This window comes from Pogona vitticeps, chromosome 11 (assembly GCF_051106095.1).
Source record: "Pogona vitticeps strain Pit_001003342236 chromosome 11, PviZW2.1, whole genome shotgun sequence".
Taxonomy (NCBI): Eukaryota; Metazoa; Chordata; class Lepidosauria; order Squamata; family Agamidae; genus Pogona; species Pogona vitticeps.
The window spans coordinates 5053528-5071941 of record NC_135793.1 but is presented as its reverse complement, the minus strand read 5'-3'; the positions used below and the strand labels follow the sequence as shown (position 1 = coordinate 5071941).

The window sequence follows — 18414 nt, the reverse complement described above, 5'->3', positions numbered from 1 at the left end:
ATAAGGCTGTGTGGAGCACTGCCATACCTCAGGCTCTGCTCCTGCCCTGATACTAGCTGGGAGTTTTTTTTCTTGAACAGGAGGCTTAGGTGGAGCTTGGCCTAGCTAGGCCTCAAAGCCTTCCACTTGAGGCCTTTCTCCCAGGTGAGCCATATTTAGGTGACTGAAAGGTTAGTAGCATTCCCGGAATGTAGAATTATGGCATCTGCAGTTCAGAAAAATCTGATTTATAGCCAAGACTGGCACACATTAAGCACAAAAGAACAGGATTATTGCTTCTAATTCTTACAGGTCCAGGTAGTGCTTATAACTTTGAGTTATTGGTTCAAAACTCAATTTAAATGATGTGAGAACCTCAACTGAGCCAACAGGAAATATCCCTCCCTTCAGGAGCAAAGGGGGGAAATGTTCGCTTGTTCCCTCACAATGAGAAGAACAAGGAACAAAGCCTCAGATTTTTACATTCAACATCAAATGTCTACATTAGAGATAGGCACGAATTTAAAAAAAAATCACCAAATTTATTCAAAAAATGCTAATTTGTCAATTCGTATTCATACGAATCAACGGCCAACAAATATGAATCAAGAATTAGTTATTTCTGATTTGTTGATTCATTTGGCTATAAATCAGGGCCCCCAAACACCTAGGGACACCAAAATCACACAGAAGGTTCCCATGACTCTCCTCTACAATCCCTCCAAATTTGGTGAAGATTGGCATTTTATTGGGAGGACCCACTTTGTATGTTTAACTTGGATATCTGAAACCAAATCTTCACCAAACTTGGAGGGATTGTAGAGGAGAGTCATAGGAAGCTTCTCTGTGATTTTGTTGTTTTTAGGTTCTGGGCGGGGGGGACTTTCCTGGTGGGGCGCTCTTTGTGAGCATATTACATGGATACCCAAACCCCAAAATTCACCAAACTTGGAAAACAGGTAGAGAAGAGACAAGGGAAGCTTCCCTGCAAATTTCTAGGTGCCCAGTGGACCATTTTACAGTGTTATGAATTGATGAATCACTTTGTCGATTCATCATAAAAATCATAAAATTGCAATTTGTGATTTGTCAAACTTGATGAATCACAAATCAAAACGAATCAGCATTTAAAAATTTGTGCTCATCTCTAGTCTACAGCTTGTGGTAGCAGATTCCATAGCTGAAACTCCACAAAGTATGAAAACAGACTTTTGCATGTGCTGAATAAAGTGGTTAACTTCAGCTCACATCCAGGTATTATAAAGGAGGTTTCTTCCTGTCCACATACCCCCATTATGCCTAATTTTATAATATGAATAAAATAAAAAATCTGATGCATCCCAACAAGATCATTTACTGCCTTTTTTCCTATAGTAAAAATATTGTAAAAATCAAACATTAAAAAAACTAAACCACTGCACCCCAATTTTGAACCAAAACTGTGTTTTCTTATATCAAATGCCAATAACAGCCCCTTGTAGGGTTGCTTCTTCCTGGATGATTGTTCATGACAGTGTTCAATTTCTCCTTCCCCTCTCCTCCAAATCCTACCTATTCTCCAACCAAAAAGAAAAATACCTGTCATTTCAGGTCAATGATTTTTTTTTCAGTTCGTTCCCTGCAGGTTTTGCATAGATCTTGGCAAAATTGCCCATTAGGTTTATGGGTCTATAATTAGGTCTCTAATTGGCTGAATGTCCCTGTTGCCTTTTTTTTTTAAATGGACAAGAATACTCACCTCAATTTTCCATCCACTGGGGAAACAATGCTTGCTGATTTATGTGCACATAGAGATCTGCTGAAAGTTGGTCTCTAATTAACTCACCACTACCATCAAAGCTCCATCTGATCTGGCTTGTCACCTCCCTCAGTGGACAAACAGGTGGGCCTAGGTAGCCCAAAAGAAGGACATGAGGGGGACAGCCCTCTCCTGTTGCAGCTCAGTTTTACAAAGAAGTATACCATCTCTTTGTTAATGGTTCTCAATCACTATGATACGTACCATTGGTGGGACACAAAAGCTGTCCAGATGGACATAAGAGTCCTCATGATTGTTGAGAATTTAGTCTCCATGTCCTCCTGCAAGTGAGACATGCCATCTCCTACTGACCTCATTTGCCACAGCGTATCCATTTTGGTATATCAGTCTTTTACAATTACTGCGGCAATAAAAATTACCGTATTTTTTGCTCCATAAGACGCACCTTTCCATAAGACGCACCAATTTTTTAGGAGAAGAAAACAGGAAAATATAATCTGTTTTCTTCTCTCCATAAGACGCACAGACTTTCAACCCCCCTGTTTTTTGGGGAAAAGTGCATCTTATGGTGCGAAAAATACGGTATACTCTACAATATTGTCGCCATTTTCAACTACTAACAGAATTATTACTTTCGAAGTGTCGGCCACGTTAGTCTGTCAAGAATACCAGGCAAGATGGTACCATGTTAGTCAAGAATATGAGACAAGCAGCAAAATAAACAAAACCGAAAGATAAAAATGTTGTGGTGTCTTAAAGGCCAACTGCTACCTTTTAATGCGAGCGTTCATGGATCAAGTCCAGTTCCTCAGACAGAAGAGAGAGATCTTTAGGATTATGATTGTTGTTCATGTATATAACCAATAATAACAATGCAACTGTAATGCCCGTAAAACTTAACACAAATGATAAAGAATTACTTTTACTTTAAATATATATGAGTTTCTCAGCGACTATATTGGGTGTGTTGTGTGTCTCTGTCTTGGCGCAACCCAGGGTGACAGAATGACTAGTGGGATGCAAGACCCAAAAAATTGACAACCGTTGTCCTTGTAGATATGTAGAGAACCCATCAAGACTTGCAGCCATCAGCATGCTTGTGTGCTAGAATGTGTCATTGTCATGAGAGCACAGAACCTAACAAGACACCAAGCAATGAATGGGCAGATGTACACCATCTTGGACTAGATACACTTTTGGTCTAATCCCTCATGACTTTTCTTGCATTCTTCCTCATTCACACAGAAAGCATCTTTAAACTTTCCACGTAGCATGCTTTCATTCCCCAGCACACGCGCATGAATATTCTATCATCACATCATCTCAGCCGAAGGGTGTGGACATGGCTTCAGTGCTACTGTGAAAAGTACAAAACCCATTGCACATTACAATCCAGATGGAAAGTTATGCAATTCCACATTTGCAAGAGGGGCACGCAGGAGGTAGAGCATAATGGCAGATTCAGCCTTGCAGTCGTCGGATTGTTATTAAAATCATCACCATCTATTATTCATATTGCACCCCTTGCTATGCTAGGTGCCACATAAAAATTAAACAGGCACAGCCCTATCCACAAGCTTCCAATGCAAATCAGACATATCAAATAAGGATGAAAAATCGAAGGAAGGAAAGACTCAGAGATAAAAAATCAGGGACAGAGGAAGGGAAGAATGACGTTTGGCAACTTTTTCATACAAAAAGTCAGTAAGGTAAGGAGAAATTGGCAACTTCTTCATAAGAAAAAGGAACCTCCAAGTATACAATAATGTATAAACCATTTTACCATCAGTTCTTTAATAATTAACTGAATGGTTTCTGTTATTATGAGAAGCAATATATAAGTTCAGCCAAAAATATTGGAGCGATTTGGGTCATGTGTATCTCCTGTCTTTGATGAGATCTGTTTTATCTCCATCCAATCGCAGAGGTGACATTTTCACTCCCATGAGAAGGATCCAGACAGCACTTTAGATCTTTCAAATTTCTCCCCCTTTCAATTCCTATTGCCTCTTCCCCTGTTCCTTTTCCCACCTTCGGTTTTGGCTGTCATTCTGCAAGCCACCACAATACAAACAAACAATAAAAGGAAAGTGGTGGCAGCCCACAGAATGACAGCCACAACTGAAGTGGCATAGTGCTACAGCAATACATCAACCTCACATGGACACTCCCTTAAATCTGAAATAGTGCTGCATCAACACAGGGTTGTCACCAAAGTGAATGCTGACACAGCCCTACTTGGGAGCAAATTAAGTAACCACACAGACTGCAGAATGGGACAATCAGGAGCTCTCCCTATGGCACTAAATAAACTACAGCCCTAGCACTGTGCTACAAATGAGCAGAACAACTCACAAAAGGGGTGTGATGGATCGCTCTCCCAAAAAATGGGCCTAAACCACAGCAAAAGCAAACCAAAGAGCAGCTGCCTCCTCTGATTACTCTTCTGTAAATCTAGAGGGCAGTTTTGAACATTTCTCGGACTGTCAATCACTAACAACACCAACCAATAGTTCCTTCCCTGCCTCTGAATTCAGACAGAGCCCCGCCTCTTGGCTAAACCTTTTCCCTCTCTTTTGTCTGATGGCAGTTAGCAGTCTGTTGAAGCCTGTTACTGAAAGCAGCTGTGTTGTTAGTTTGCTGTTATCTATTCACTGCAAATCTTTCTCATTCTAATATCTCAGAGTGAATTGTAAGTGCCAGTTGATGAGAAAAAAGGGTGGTCTAACCTGGGGAACCGGAAGCTATTTGTGAATCCCTGCACTTCTATTGCAGAGCTAGAGGAGTTTAACAAAAAATTCAAAACTCCGCAACACCATTCACAGTAATCCTCCACATGAATTCCCTGACACTCCAGTCAGAGCCCTAAGACTTTGTAACCCTAACAGCCGCGTCCCTAGGTTGCCACAAAACAACGATCACAGCACAACTCACTACAAAAAGTAAAACAATGTGAATCAACTACGATACCAATACAGTGCGGCATAATGACTCGTGTCACTGACTAAAAATTGCTCAAAGCTAAAACAAATGTAAAAGCTTTGGACACAAGCTGCCTTTTTAAAAATTTACTCCAGCTTAGTTGCATTTGGGCCAACCGGGATAATGGCTTCCCCTTTGACTTGGGGAGGCTGTGATGAAGCTAAAATCCTTTCCTTTGGTGCTATAAAGGGACCAAGGCTTTCCCAGCAGAGCTGTCCAGAAGCCTAATTATCAATGTTTATTTATTCCACGTGTATTCAGACATAGCGCTAAACCCTGGACAAGTCAACCTTGTGCCTCAGGCTTAAACTCTCGTTCTCTCTCTCTTCCTTTGCATGCAAAGGGACTTGATCGGAGGTGTTAGCTCCAAGGCAATGTCCAGTCATCTTTACAGTCATGGTCCAAAATTAAGCGTGGCAGCTGATAGCCATCAAGCGCTCCGCTGCATGTTGATGGGAAGAATCAGAACTTCCAAAAGCTTTTGGACTAACACTCCCAGAGTCCTCCAATCAACCAGCTATTGGACATGGGAGGTAGTCTTACCAAATAAAGTAACTCTTTTAAGGCTGAGGTTCATGGTCACTCAAGAGCAAAACAATCTCAGCTCAGCCACAGTGACTGCACGGCAGATGGCCACAAAGCCAGGCCACTTAAGAAGCTACTTCACTTCCCCAACAACAAGTCCTTGGATTTTACTGCCTGCCTTTTCCCCTTCTTTGTTAAATTGTTCAGACCATTAGATTTGGGAAACTGATTTTGATTGCATTGCTTCTGTGTCTGTGGGAGAGCTGTATTTACATTTTTTAAAACTCTGCTTTGAATTCCTTTTGAGGAAAGACAGTTAAATACTTCCAAGTAAAAATACGATGCAGATGTGAAGTTAGGCTTGAAAGCACCTATAGAGTGTCCTAGAAGCCAAGGGCAAATGAAGGAGTTTTTATTGGTAACAGAGCAGAGGGTGCAAAGAGGGCGGTCACATGCGTTTGAGGAATGGTGTGTAACTAGGCAAATTGAATAGGCAAAAAATTGAAGAGCAGTACTGGGTTAAAGCAAAGCATGCTGCTTATATACTGTCCCATAGCACTTCAAGCACTCTGTGGGTAGTTTGCAGGTTAGTTATGCAGGCTACACATTGCCCCCCCCCAAGCGAGCTGGGTACTGATTTTACCGACCTTGGAAGGATAGAAGGCTGAGTCAACCTTGAGCTGGCGACCTGGGATGGAACCCCAGTTTGTGAGCCGAGTTTTGGCTGCAGTACTGCAGTTTAACCACTGTCTCATGAGGCTTTCTGCGGTAAATTGTTGCTTCCTTCCATTCCAGGGTGAAAGGACCCTGGCAGGCAGGCAGGAGTCACAGAATCCCAGATTAACGGATCCCAGATTAATGGACTCAATGGCCCTATAAGGCCATTGAGTCCAACCCCCTGCTCAATGCAGGAATCTAAATCAAAGCAGATCTGATGGATGGATGGATGGAAGGAAGGAAGGAAGGAAGGAAGGAAGGAAGGAAGGAAGGAAGGAAGGAAGGAAGGAAGGAAGGAAGGAAGGAAGGAAGGAAGGAAGGAAGGAAGGAAGGAAGGAAGGAAGGAAGGAAGGAAGGAAGGAAGGAAGGAAGGCAAAGGGCTGCCCTGATCCTCCAATGAGCCTCAAGTGGTGTCTTTTTTGACAATGGAGGACTGTACCCAGAATTCTGTCCCATCCGTGACACTGTGGCTTGGAATGCTAGTCCTTTGGTAGGAAACAAAACTCCACCAGCGTCATTGGGGCCCCGCTGCTTTCATTTTTGCTTTCTTCCTTCACTTGCTGGAAGGCAAATGTCCTTCCCTGTTCAGCACAGAGAAGTTCAGCAAGAGTTTTGGGGCCCCTCAAAGGCTTTGCATTGATTCATTCGAAAGCTGCCCCCTCGGGTGGCAAACACCCGCTTCGACCCGACCAACGGGATGACTCACAGAGCGAAAGGGATGGAAAAATATACCCGAGTCGGCAGATTTGCTTAGATTTCCATACTTCTCAGCAAACGAGTCAGCTTTTCCCTTGACGTAGGCTGTAGGCTACCCAACTTAGAGGTCTCCCTCTGCCTTTTAAAGTCCATTTTTATCTCAAGGAAAGACTGTGCTTTTCGGTAAGCCTGTAATCTCCCTCAACAGGCATCCAGAATCCCAGTGCAATGGGTAACGCTTCTCACTCAACCGCCGACTACCCGCTGCCTCTCTGAACCTGTTCCCATGGCAACAGGGCCCCGGCAAGCAGAGAACAGGGTAAAAAAGATCTTAAAAGTCATCCCTATTTTGAAATTTCTATCAAGTTTGCTACCTTTCCTTCACTGTTTGCCTGGAAGCGAGAAGGAAGTAATGGGGAGAACTTCATAGATATCCTCCTAGCAGACTGAAACCTTGTTTCGACCCCTCTTTCCTCTATGATGGTCTGTTTACATGGGCAAAAGGCAGGGAGGAGGACTCGGGTCACAGGACTCGCTGTCAAGTCGGACTTAAGTCACAACGATGCCTCAACTTGGAATCAACTCCCCCCCCTTTTTTTTCAATAACTCGGACTCAATTAATGACATGGAACCCATCCACCCTCTTCCTCCCCCCCCCCCGTTTTTAATAAGGGCTCAGACTTGAGACCCGGACACAGAGTGTTTTAAGTGCCATGGGGCAGTGGGCATTTAGGGCCTGTTTCCTGTCAATTATCACCATAAAAATATCTTTCTCAAGCCACCAAGACCGCCTTAAAGAAGACCAAACATTTGTTATTAGCAGCTTCCTCTACTATCCTTGCTAGAGAGTAAGTTGAAATCCAGTTGCAAAATATATGTCTGAGGAAGAGTGACAACGTCACCAGTAGAGGAAAATTTTAGCTAGTAAAAAACTTCCTCCTTTCATCCCATAGCTCCCACGTAATGAAAGAGACAGGAGTTGGAAGAGCCATGGGACAGAAATAGGAAGTTTTTAATTGCCAAAAAAAGGAACCCAGTAACACTGCCACTGTTCCACGGGCATAAGTGACACTAGGGTTTCAGCCAGTGTCAAACAAAAAACCCACCAGTAGGATTTCCATTCAATGCACGCATCAGTAACATTCCATGATGCAAGATGCACTCTTTGTGGATTTCCTCTTCCTAGGGGCCAATTTTTTTATTTGGATTCCTGCCTTGAGCAGGGGGTTGGACTCAATGGCCTCACAGTCCCCCTTCCAACTCCATTATTCTATGATTCTGTGAATGCAGTCTGTCTGGGGTTTTGGCCAGGAAACAGTTCTGGAAACCACTGCCTCCTTTCATGTCTGGATGGTTCTGCAGCCCGCAGACCTTTATTCTCCTTGCTCCTTTCAAGATGTTCTTGATACAGTTAGCTATTTCCAATAAAAATGTATTATTCAAAAGATGCTTCAGGAAATACATAGACCAACAATCATGCAGTGCTACATATTGTCTGCAAGTAAACACTAAAAAGGTCAACGCTTTTTAATTCACTATTTAAATGGAGGGAGAGCAAGCACATCAAATCAACTTCAGCTGATGTTCCTCACAACATGGAATTAGTTACTTCCATCAGACGTGTGCTCCAGTTAGCCAGTCTTCCCCACTCTGGTGAGATGTGTCATCCTTCTATTTAAATTACAGTAATTCTTGATTTCCATCCAGAGATATTAGACCATGCAAATGTTTCTGTCGTCTCTGCACCAGCTTTCTTCCACACTCCTGATCCAGCCAGTGGAGCTACAACAAGGACCTGGTTGAGCAACAGCTGTAATAGTGGCCAAAGTGCACCTTCAGAGGTTGCTGAACTGCAGCTCCAAGAGTTCCTCACAATTTGCTATGCAGGCTGGGGCTAATGGGACTTGTAATCTGGCCATATTTGGAGGACCACACATTTTTGCAGCTCTCAGCTAGACTTAAGTTCCACTGATTTCCATGGGAAGCCTATAAACGGATTCCATCTCTTCTGCTGAAAACAATCAACGCTCAACACTCGGCGCCGGCATGCCTGAAGCTATTTAACAGCAATTAGCAAGTTTTTTTGTGTGTGGACCTGTATTGGCTGCGTGTATATTCTGTAACGCAATTTGTGAGCAAAGTTACAGAACCTACTTGACAGAAGATGGCCTCGTAACGTCAAGATTAAAAGAGGGAAACTGGTCAACAGTTAGCACCTGGAGAGCAGACTCAACAGGCATGAGTGTGACCAGGTCACCACTGTATTATTTATTTATTCATTCATTCATTCATTCATTCATTCATTCAACCACCCATCTGGCTTCCAGGGCCATTCTGGGCGGTTCACAACAGAAAATAGAACAATAACCAGCAACAATAAATTAAAATAAAGTAACATCAAAGTGTAAAACTCTTTCTGTTGTTCAAGTGGTGCTAATTGTTGGTGGGGAATCTGGAGGTTTATATTCCCCTGGGCTTTGTATATTGGACTAGATGCCTCTTCCAGAAAAGGGTGCTTTTAAATGGAGGGCCACATCTCTCCCAAACCTTCAAATAGAAAACTATAGGTAGGACACCTGGCCATTTTCAACCATCCCCCTCCCGAAGAATTCACAAACGACAAATTTATAAGATGGCAAGGAACTAATAATAGGGAACCAAGAAACAAGTTAAGGATTAGAAGATTCTCTTGGCCAGAACACATTAGGCTGAAGTGAGAAAAGCCTCAACATACACATAATTTAAGACAAGGCCCAATTTATACTGGAGTGAAGAAAAATCAACAACAAAGAATAGCCAACATAAGCCACTGAAACCAAATTACTTTTCCTGAGAATTCAGTCCTACTGAATTTCATTCATTCATTCATTCATTCATTCATTCATTCATTCATTCATTCATTCATTCATTCAAACTACTTTTAAGGCATCTTTCTCCTTTGAAAGGACCCAAGGGAGCTTACAGTAATTAAGACAGTATTTAAGTTTGTAACAATGACTATACAATGCTAAAAGGGTCAACAAATACAATGCGGAAAACCATAAGCAACACCAAAACACATTCAAAGCTGTGAGGTACAACAATCCATTTTAAAAACCCTTCTCAGATAGTCAGTCATTAAGGAGAACCCTTTCTAAAGAGAAAGGTCTTTGCCTGCTTGTGGAAGATCAGCCAAGATAGGGACAGCTTGGCCTCCAGTGGGAGGGAGTTCCACAGTCTGGGAGCAGTGACAGAGAAGGCCCTCTCTGGTGTCCCCACCTGATGCACCTGTGAAGGTGGCGGGACTGAGAGAAAGGCCTCTCCTGATGCTCTTAACGCTTGACCGGGCTCATAAAGGGAGATATGGTCCTTGAGATGGATTGGAGCCAAGCCGTTTAGGGAAGCCGTGATTAATTTGACTAAAATGGATGCAATATTATATCTGCTATTCATTTATTACTTGTTTTAATCAGGATGAATAAAACTTTTTAAAAAATCAATTGAAATCACAATTTAAATGTTAAAAATTGATTTTTTTAATTTAAACCTTCAAAAACTAGATTTTTTAAAATTTAAATCACAATCTAAATCAATTTGATTTAAATCCAGTCTACCTAGATTTTGATCAAGGTGGATAAAAATCAATTTTAAAATGATTTAAACCATGATTTAAATTTTTAAAAAATCATTTAAAAAAAATTTTACTTGTCAAAAAATCAGATAGTCTTTTTTTTTAAAAAAAAAATCACAATTTAAATCATCCTGATTTTAATTGAGCAAGCTCATAAAGGGAGATGCAGTCCTTGAGATAAATGGGGCTCAAAATCTTTTACTTTCAAGTAACCGTGCCTCGAATAGCAGCCTACTAATTTAGCCCTGTCCTGCATCACCCAAGAAGGAGGGGCTCCATTTCCACCCATACCACAGCTGTTGATAACATACCGCCTCCTGCACGTTTCAACAGCTGTGGTGCAGGTGGATATGTCTTGTCAGCTTCACTTTCCCATCAACTCAAATGTTCTCAACATTTCCATCCCAAATATTAAGAAAGGTGGGTACTTCCTTCAAAAAAAAAATGAAGCAAAACATGGCTGCTTTTCATTTGCAGCATAGAGAGGAATATGTTGTATCAGGAGACGTTGTCAGAGAAAGCAAGTAGAATAACAGAATAATGGAGCTAAGGCTAGTGAGTCCTACCCCCTGCTCAATGCAGGAATCCAAATCAAAGTAGATCAGACAGATGGTCATCTACGTTTCCACAGATGTGATTTAAAACACAGGAATCAAACCTAGGCTTCTAAGAGGTAAGCATTCAAGGTCCTGTGCCTAGATCAGTGGTTCCCAACCGTGGGCCTCCACATGTCCTTGGACTACAACTCCCAGAAAACTTCACCACTAGATGTGCATTTTCTGGGCATTTCAGTCCAAGAATATCTGGGGACCCAAGGTTGGAAATCACCGCCTTAGTTGGCTTAGATGGGTGAATCTGCCAATTTGGGTTACTTCCCGTTCCTTAAAACCAAAACAGAACCAAACCAATAACCCTGACCTCAAGGCCCTTCCAGCCCCAAATCAAAAATTTCTAGATTTTAGCAAAGTCTTTTCAAGAAATGAACTCAACAGATACTTTCAGCCACTGCTGATCAGGTCCTACCCTAGTGCAGGCAGAAGACCAAATAAAACAACACAATTCATGACAGTAAAGTTTCACTGGCATAGCTCGGTCTTGAATGAGACCCCTTTGTAAGCATCAGTCTTTCTTCCAGTGAGCTGAAGATGGGGGCACATGGCCTTCTTCCTCCATGTTTCATCCTTCGGGCAAGCTTATGAAATATATTAGGCCAGGGGTTCCCAAGCTTGGATCCTCAGACGTTCTTGGACTAACACCCTCTAAGCGTTAACCACTGGTTGTGCTGGCCAGGATTTCTGGTCAATTTAGACCAAGAATACTGGGGGACCCAAAGTTGGGAATCAGAGCAAGGTACAGGGATGGGATTTTTGGATTTTTCGGATTAGCGATCCCATAATTCCCTATTCCGGGAGGTACTGCCTGACTAACGCACAACTTACAGAAACCTGCTTAGGAGGAAAAGCCTCAACTGGAAGGCACTGAGGCTTGGCTAGGTCTTCCTCCACCCAAGCTTCCTGCTCCTGCCCCAGTGCTAGCTGGGAATTTCTTTCTCAATAGGAAGGTAGATGGAGCTAGGTCTAATTAAGCATCAGAGCCCCCCAGGTGAGGCCTTTCTCCCATGTGAGCCACATTTAGGAGTTTGTCTGCCAGGTAGAACTCAAAGAATGGGGCATTATGGGATTTATAACCCAACAAGTCTAAAAAATCCCATCCCTACCTGTGAGGCCACACACCACCATCATCCCATAATCAAAGAGCCTCCACACCTTCATCCATCCAAAGGCTGCATCAAGGCAGTTCAACTGCTATGCTATGATGATTAATTACATTTTTGCCTTGACTTTGCGGGCTACAATCATAGAAAAGCATAAGAAAAGAACCAAGTTGGGGGGGGGGAATCAATCAATCCCAAAATCAAATTATACACCAGCATTAAAATCATTAACATCAGTGAAGTCTACGAACAGTTCAGATCATCACCATATCATAATCCAACTTAAGACATCATGCCTGCACACCTTTCCTCAAAATGGTAAGAGGGGAAAGTGACCACAACTCTGAAGGGGATGCATTCAATCTGGATGGCCTGCAGGAGAAATCGCTCTCCCATGGACCTGTCAAGCAGGCCTCTGCTGTTTGTTGGCGTCCTCAAGTGTGCCAATCTTGAAGATCAATTAGCATCCAGACAGGTTCATAATAAAACTGGAGGTCCCTTAGTTGGCCAGCTTCCAAGCTCCTTAGGGTGTTGAAAGTATGACAACCTCTGTGATGGAGCTGTGAGTGCAAAATTCTCCAACATTGCATCCTCTGTATGTTTCAGACTACGACCCCCCCCCCATCAGCCCCAAACAAGCATGGACAATGTCTCCAGGTGAAGACTTCTATAACCCATTCTGTAACCAAAAGGGCATGAGGTTGGGAAAACCTATATGAGAGTGTTAATTTCTAAACCATTCTCAGCCAGAAAAATCAGCTTACTAGGATGGGTTTGTCCAGTCACCATTTCTCAGCCTAGGTACTTCACAGAGCAGGGTATGAAGGTCGAAGTGGTAGCCACCATGTCTGAAGCTAAGCAAGTTTGGAGCCTATCAATGCCTGGATGAGAGAATACCTGGGAAATGTGTATATGCACCTTGACATCCATAGGGGAAGGAAAGAAGGATAGGTGCCTTATCAATGAATGAATAATACAGCAATGTTGAGAAAAAGGGGTGTTAAGGGGGAAGGGGAGAAGAACCAGATAGAGTAGGGGTGGATCCAAGGGGACCTCCAGAGGTGGTTAGATTGCAATTCCCAGCATCCATCCTTTGGATTCAGTAGAGGAAAACAAGATATACATTACAAAGAGAGTCATGGAACAGCATTGCATCATGGGCTGGTGTTCTTTCCAGATCAGATTGTGGAAATGGGTGGAGAAGCAGGAAGTGATGGACAAGCCTGGAGTTCAAGACCAACTTGACTTTTGAAGCTCATGCTCCTCATGTACAGATTGTGTGCCATACTTGTGAGCAGCAACAGGTACCATAAATAGCACTGCTACACAGAAATACTGGCGCAGTTACTACAGAAACATCCTCACTTGATATTCCTCGGTTCCTGGAAGGTGGAAGGGACATCCAAATGGGAAGGGCTGCTTTTCTGACTTTCTATGTGTACCTGTGCACTGTTTTCCAAACATGCATGATAGGGGAGGCAAAACTGAAGGAGAGCTGTAATATTTCCCCTGTTGAAGGTGATACCGTTGGTGCTGCTGTTTGCAGTGGACCAAAACCTTCCGTCGGTAACAGTGCGATTAACATAGAAGGTGATAAGCCACAGAAAGGTAATGGTGAACAGGACACAAGCAAAGAGGAAGCGTCAAGAGCATTTTTAAAACACTGCATGCTAAGAAGAACAATCAAACTCTGGTGGATGACTCTTCCTCACCACCACCCAGAACTAGATTGCAGAGGTATTATGGGGAGGAAATTAATCTTCATTATGCATCTTCCTGCAGTCAACAACAGGAAAAAAGTACATATATTAAGGACTACCAAAACATTGTATCCTTGTTATCCACTCGAGGACAATCATTTGACTGCAATTAACATCAATTGGGGGGGGCACATCCTACACCATCCACACAAACAGACCCACACATATGTACCAAAAGGCTTTATAGCAGCATTTGTGACCCACTGTATCACCATCACACAAACACAGCCTGGAAGAAAAACACAGATTGCATCTGTCAACATTTGCATATCAAAGCGACCCTTTCTAATAATTCTAATAATTACTAGCTATTTTGTGAGACACGTGCAACTGGGTGGAAGGAAGAAAAAGCTCTATGGAGAACAAAGAGAGAGAAGTAAAGAATTCAGGTTCACGAATAAATTTAAAGGGGAGGCATAACAGGAAACAAAAACATTCTCTACCGGAATATTGCTTCATTTCTGAGCTTATGAGTTTGGCAAAATTCACCTTCTTCTCCCTCAGAAATATTTGGACATTTACTTTATTCGGCAACAGACGTGAGCCAAGACTGTGATCCATGGATAGGTTTCCAAGCACTTTTACAGTATATTGCAGTAAAACTGTAATTATTTCATTTCTAAGTAAATAAAGGTAGGAGTGAGATGTAAAAATTAAGGAATACATGACTTTTACATTAGGTGCCCAAGACAGGGCATAACCACTTACAAAAATGGAGGCATTAATGTGAGATAAGTATTCCAAACCATCCTAAAGGTCAAAACCCTGTCCTGGTCTTCCTGAGAGTAAGCACATTAAGGCTTACTTTGGAGTAAACACGCACAGGTTTGGCACTTTCTTTGGCAAGGAGGAAGTCCCATTGTGTTGAACAGAAGCTGGTCCCAAGACCCACTAAAGAGAGAATGGCCAACTTTTTTTTGTGCTTTAAACCAACAGTATTGTGGGAGATGCCCCACCAACCAACATATAGCACAGACCTGCTTTTAAATTTATGCATCGCAGAGACAAAATCATGCAGGAGAAACAGATAACTGTATTATTGTTTCCATTATGTGCTGGACAACCCAAACCTTCAAATATTTGGAAATGTTGTCTAGATATTATTTGCACGCAAATCACACCCTAAAGAAAGAGACACTGTTCTTCTGTATAGCAGATTGCGTGTAGAAGACTAAGAGCGTAAAACTGTACATCGCTCACTCGAGGGAATGCATGCTTTCTCCAGGAGAACACTGAGATGCTTCCTCTTATTTAATACCTCTCACGCTCTCTCTGCACCTTAATACTTGGGATGCATATGGTGTTCTGTTTGCAAATACTGGAGATGGTGGGCAACCACATGCAGTTGCTTGTGTGCTGCGTTGTTTGGGTTTTGTCAGGAACAACCAGGAGAATGAAGACACAAAAAAGGGAAAATCAGAATTATTCCCACTGACACAAACATTGTCCGTGCATCTCCAAAGCCGTGCGGTGAGCTGAGGAGATTTGGAAACTGTAATTTGTCTTGACAATTCGAGCGGCAGAAAAGGGCTTCATGGAGCCCAGACAGATTTCTCTGTGGCCATTCGCCGTAACCGTAATATGAAGACAAGTCCAGTCCTGAGAGTCCACCTTTTCAGTTGTGGAAACGGGAGTTACACACACACACACACACACACACACACACACACACACACACACACACACACACACACACACACACACACCACAAATCAAAATCACAATAGACTTCTGCTGCCAATCAGCACCACAGAGGTGATTTTGCTATCTGCCAAGGAAATATAATTACACATTCATGTCTTCTCAACAATGGAACGATGACAATGGCCATCCCGCCCCCCCCCGGAGCTCGTTTCCAAATAATGAACTGGATGGTCATTTTTTAAACATTGTAGAAGCCGTGGTGGACAGCTTCAGAGCCGGAAACAGCTTGATTGATGGACTGCACGGGGCCTCGTCCAGTGTTAAGTGGAAATGACCAGACAGAAAGAGAAAGCTGTAAGATTTAGAGCTTGGAAGACGAGGAAAGGTGAGAGACGAAGGACAAAGGAAGAGCGGGAAGGCACCGTCTCAACACTTCGGAGATGCTCTCCTCCTTCTGCTGAACTTGGATTTCAATGAAGGCATGGAAACAAGGCTGCATTTTAAGCATTACCCTTTAGCTGCAAGCAAATAGCAGCCGCACACCTTCCCGCCTGCTAAACTACGGCTGGAAGGGAGGTGGGAAAATAAAGGTTTCTTTTTTTGCTTTTAGTACACCTGGTTTCAGAGCTGACCCCCACGGTCTGGTTGAGAGTCGGTGAACCCAGAAGCTTGGAGGCAGGGACTATAAGCCTGTATCTTGTTTTGCCACCCGAGGTATGATCTCGAGGAGTTCGTGGAGCTGCCTTACAGGGTTGTTGTAAACATAGGGTTTTGAAATTCAAGGGCTAGCTGTAATCAGGATCTCGGAGCACCTATTAGAAACGCACCTCGGTCCTCCTCTGGGCCTTAAAAGACCTTGTTGCAATGGAGTTAAGGCAGGATGTTTGGAAATCAATAATTAAATAAAAAGTCCAGACCTATAAGGCGGCACCACCACAGAATACAGCAATCTGTAAGTAAAGGAGACCCCCCCTGGAGGCAAAACAAATGCTTAGATTTGGCTAGAAAGCTACAGATTTTGGGCCACAGAAATGTTACTTAGCTTACTCACTAGCAGTCAGGCACAGACCTATACAGAATACAAACTGCACCGAGAACTGGACCAAATACTCCCTCTGCTTTCCTGTTTATCTTCCGAGATACTTGGAGGGATTGGAAGCTCACAGCGACCCCTAAGCAACCCCCCCCTTGCAAGGGTGACCCCACAGACCCACGGAGAAGTTGCCCGAGAGCCGGGGCACATCCGATGCTTTTATGCCCCGATGCACACGCCAAATCCCCACGGTGTTAAACCACCTGTTATGTCTGGAGAGCCGGAGGTCGCTCGCCCGTGTGTGCCGGTCCCCTCCATGCCCAGGGGCAGGCGCTCCTCCTGGCAGGCTGGCACCCCCTTCGCACGACCCCACACAGCAGGCAGCCCCCGCGGAGCCACGCGCCCAGCGAGCCAGGCAGGGTTTGCGGCCAAAAGGCGCCCAGCTGCCGCACGCGGCTTTCCTGGATGGTTTCCGCGGGCTCCCGGCAGAAGGCTCCCCAAGGTCCTGCGGGTGCGCCCGAGGAGCTGAGCGCCCAAGGCTGGTGGGCACGGGACCGTGGCTCCCCCCACACCCACGCACCCACCCCCGCCACCTCCCCACAGGCACCAAGGCGCCACGCCAGGGCTCCGAGTGCAAACCGTCCTCTAAATCTCTCCTTCGCGCGGACTCCGCCAGGCGACCGCGGGGGCGCATTTCCCAGCCACTGCGTTTCCTAGGACGCGCGCTTTGGATCGCAGCCCTACAGATGGAAGGGGGTGCTCTCGATCCCTTTGCCCCCCCGCCGCCCCACAGGCAGGCATGCCAGCGCACCCAATAAATGATGATCAGGGAGAGGCAGCGAGGGTCATCATCACACTGGCAAGGGCGCACAGGCACCCACCCGCCGCGCCCGGCTCATCTCCCCTCCATACGCACCCCCCCCCGGCCATTGCGCTCGCCCACCTGGCCACCTGCCCTCCATCAGTAGCGCCCCCCCGTCCTCTGCCTCCGCCTCCTCCTCTCCTCCCCCGGGAGCCAAACTTACCTGCTTGCCCCCGGGAAGTTTCAGCCGCAACAGCAGCAGCAACAGCGGCAGCGGCGGCTCCTGCCCCCGGCGCGGCTCCTCGGCGGGCCAGCCATCGCGGCCGGCCGTCGGCTCCCAAGCGGCTGCCCTGGCGGCGCGTCTCCCTCTCTCCCCCGGCGCGGGCGCGGGCGCGGCGGTGGCGGCAGCTACGCGGCACGAGTCGACGATAAATCCACATCGCGGCGGCAGCGGCAGCAGCAGCAGGAGAGGCAGCGGCAGCAGCATCGGGCGCACCGGCAGGCGCTGCCGGCTGGCCGCATCCCTTCCTCGCCCTTGGCCGCCGCTCTCCGCCGATGGCTCCGGTCCAAGGCGCGCGCCGGCCGACCGGCCGGGCAGGAGGAGGGCGAGGGCGAGAGGAAGCCTTCAGCCGCCCCCCCCCTCCTAGCAGCCTGCTGGGGGGAGCGGGGCTGGCCAGGATCCAGCCCTCCCCAGCCTGATCCCTGCCTGATCACCACCTCTGATGCTACTGATGATGCTGCTGATGCTGGTGGTGCTGATGCTGATGCTCTCGCAGAGGGCGCCGATGCGCGCTGGTCGCGCACCCAGCCGCTCTACGCGGCGCGGACTGTAGCAGCTGCGAGGCGGCTCCGTGCACCAGCCTCCTTTTTTCTTTTTCTTTTTTTTCCCCTCCTCCTCCTCCTCCTCCTCCTCCTCCTCTTCCTCTGCCTCCTGGGCCGCTAATGAGCATGCCCGGGAGAGGAGCCCGGGCATGCGCGCTGCAGAGCAGCGAAGCCCTTTGCCTTCACCTGCCTGCCAGGTTCTGTGCAGGTGGCGCGCAGGAGGCAGCGCCGGGCGGCCGGGCGGCGAGGGGGGAACGCGGGGCGCGCCCGGGTTGATGAAAGTGGAGGAGGAGGGATGGCGAAGCTGGCGGTGGGGGGGGGGGGCGCGTGCAAAGTCAGGGACGGGGGAGGGAAGGGAAGGGAAAGGAAGA

The 18414-nt window shown here is 45.6% G+C and overlaps 1 protein-coding gene across 16 annotated transcripts in view; it reads right to left on the bottom strand.

Annotated features, from left to right (window-relative positions):
• TENM1 (teneurin transmembrane protein 1) overlaps positions 1–18414 on the bottom strand; it is a 705377-nt gene that overhangs the window by 242622 nt on the left and 444341 nt on the right. For 2 of the 16 annotated variants that reach the window (XM_078380798.1, XM_072981439.2), the window contains exon 1: positions 17445–17572. The exons of the other annotated variants lie outside the window; for them this stretch is intronic. The gene's annotated coding sequence lies outside the window, so the exon portion shown is untranslated. Of the gene's footprint in view, positions 1–17444; positions 17573–18414 lie in introns of those variants that run through there. 16 annotated transcript variants of the gene reach the window in all.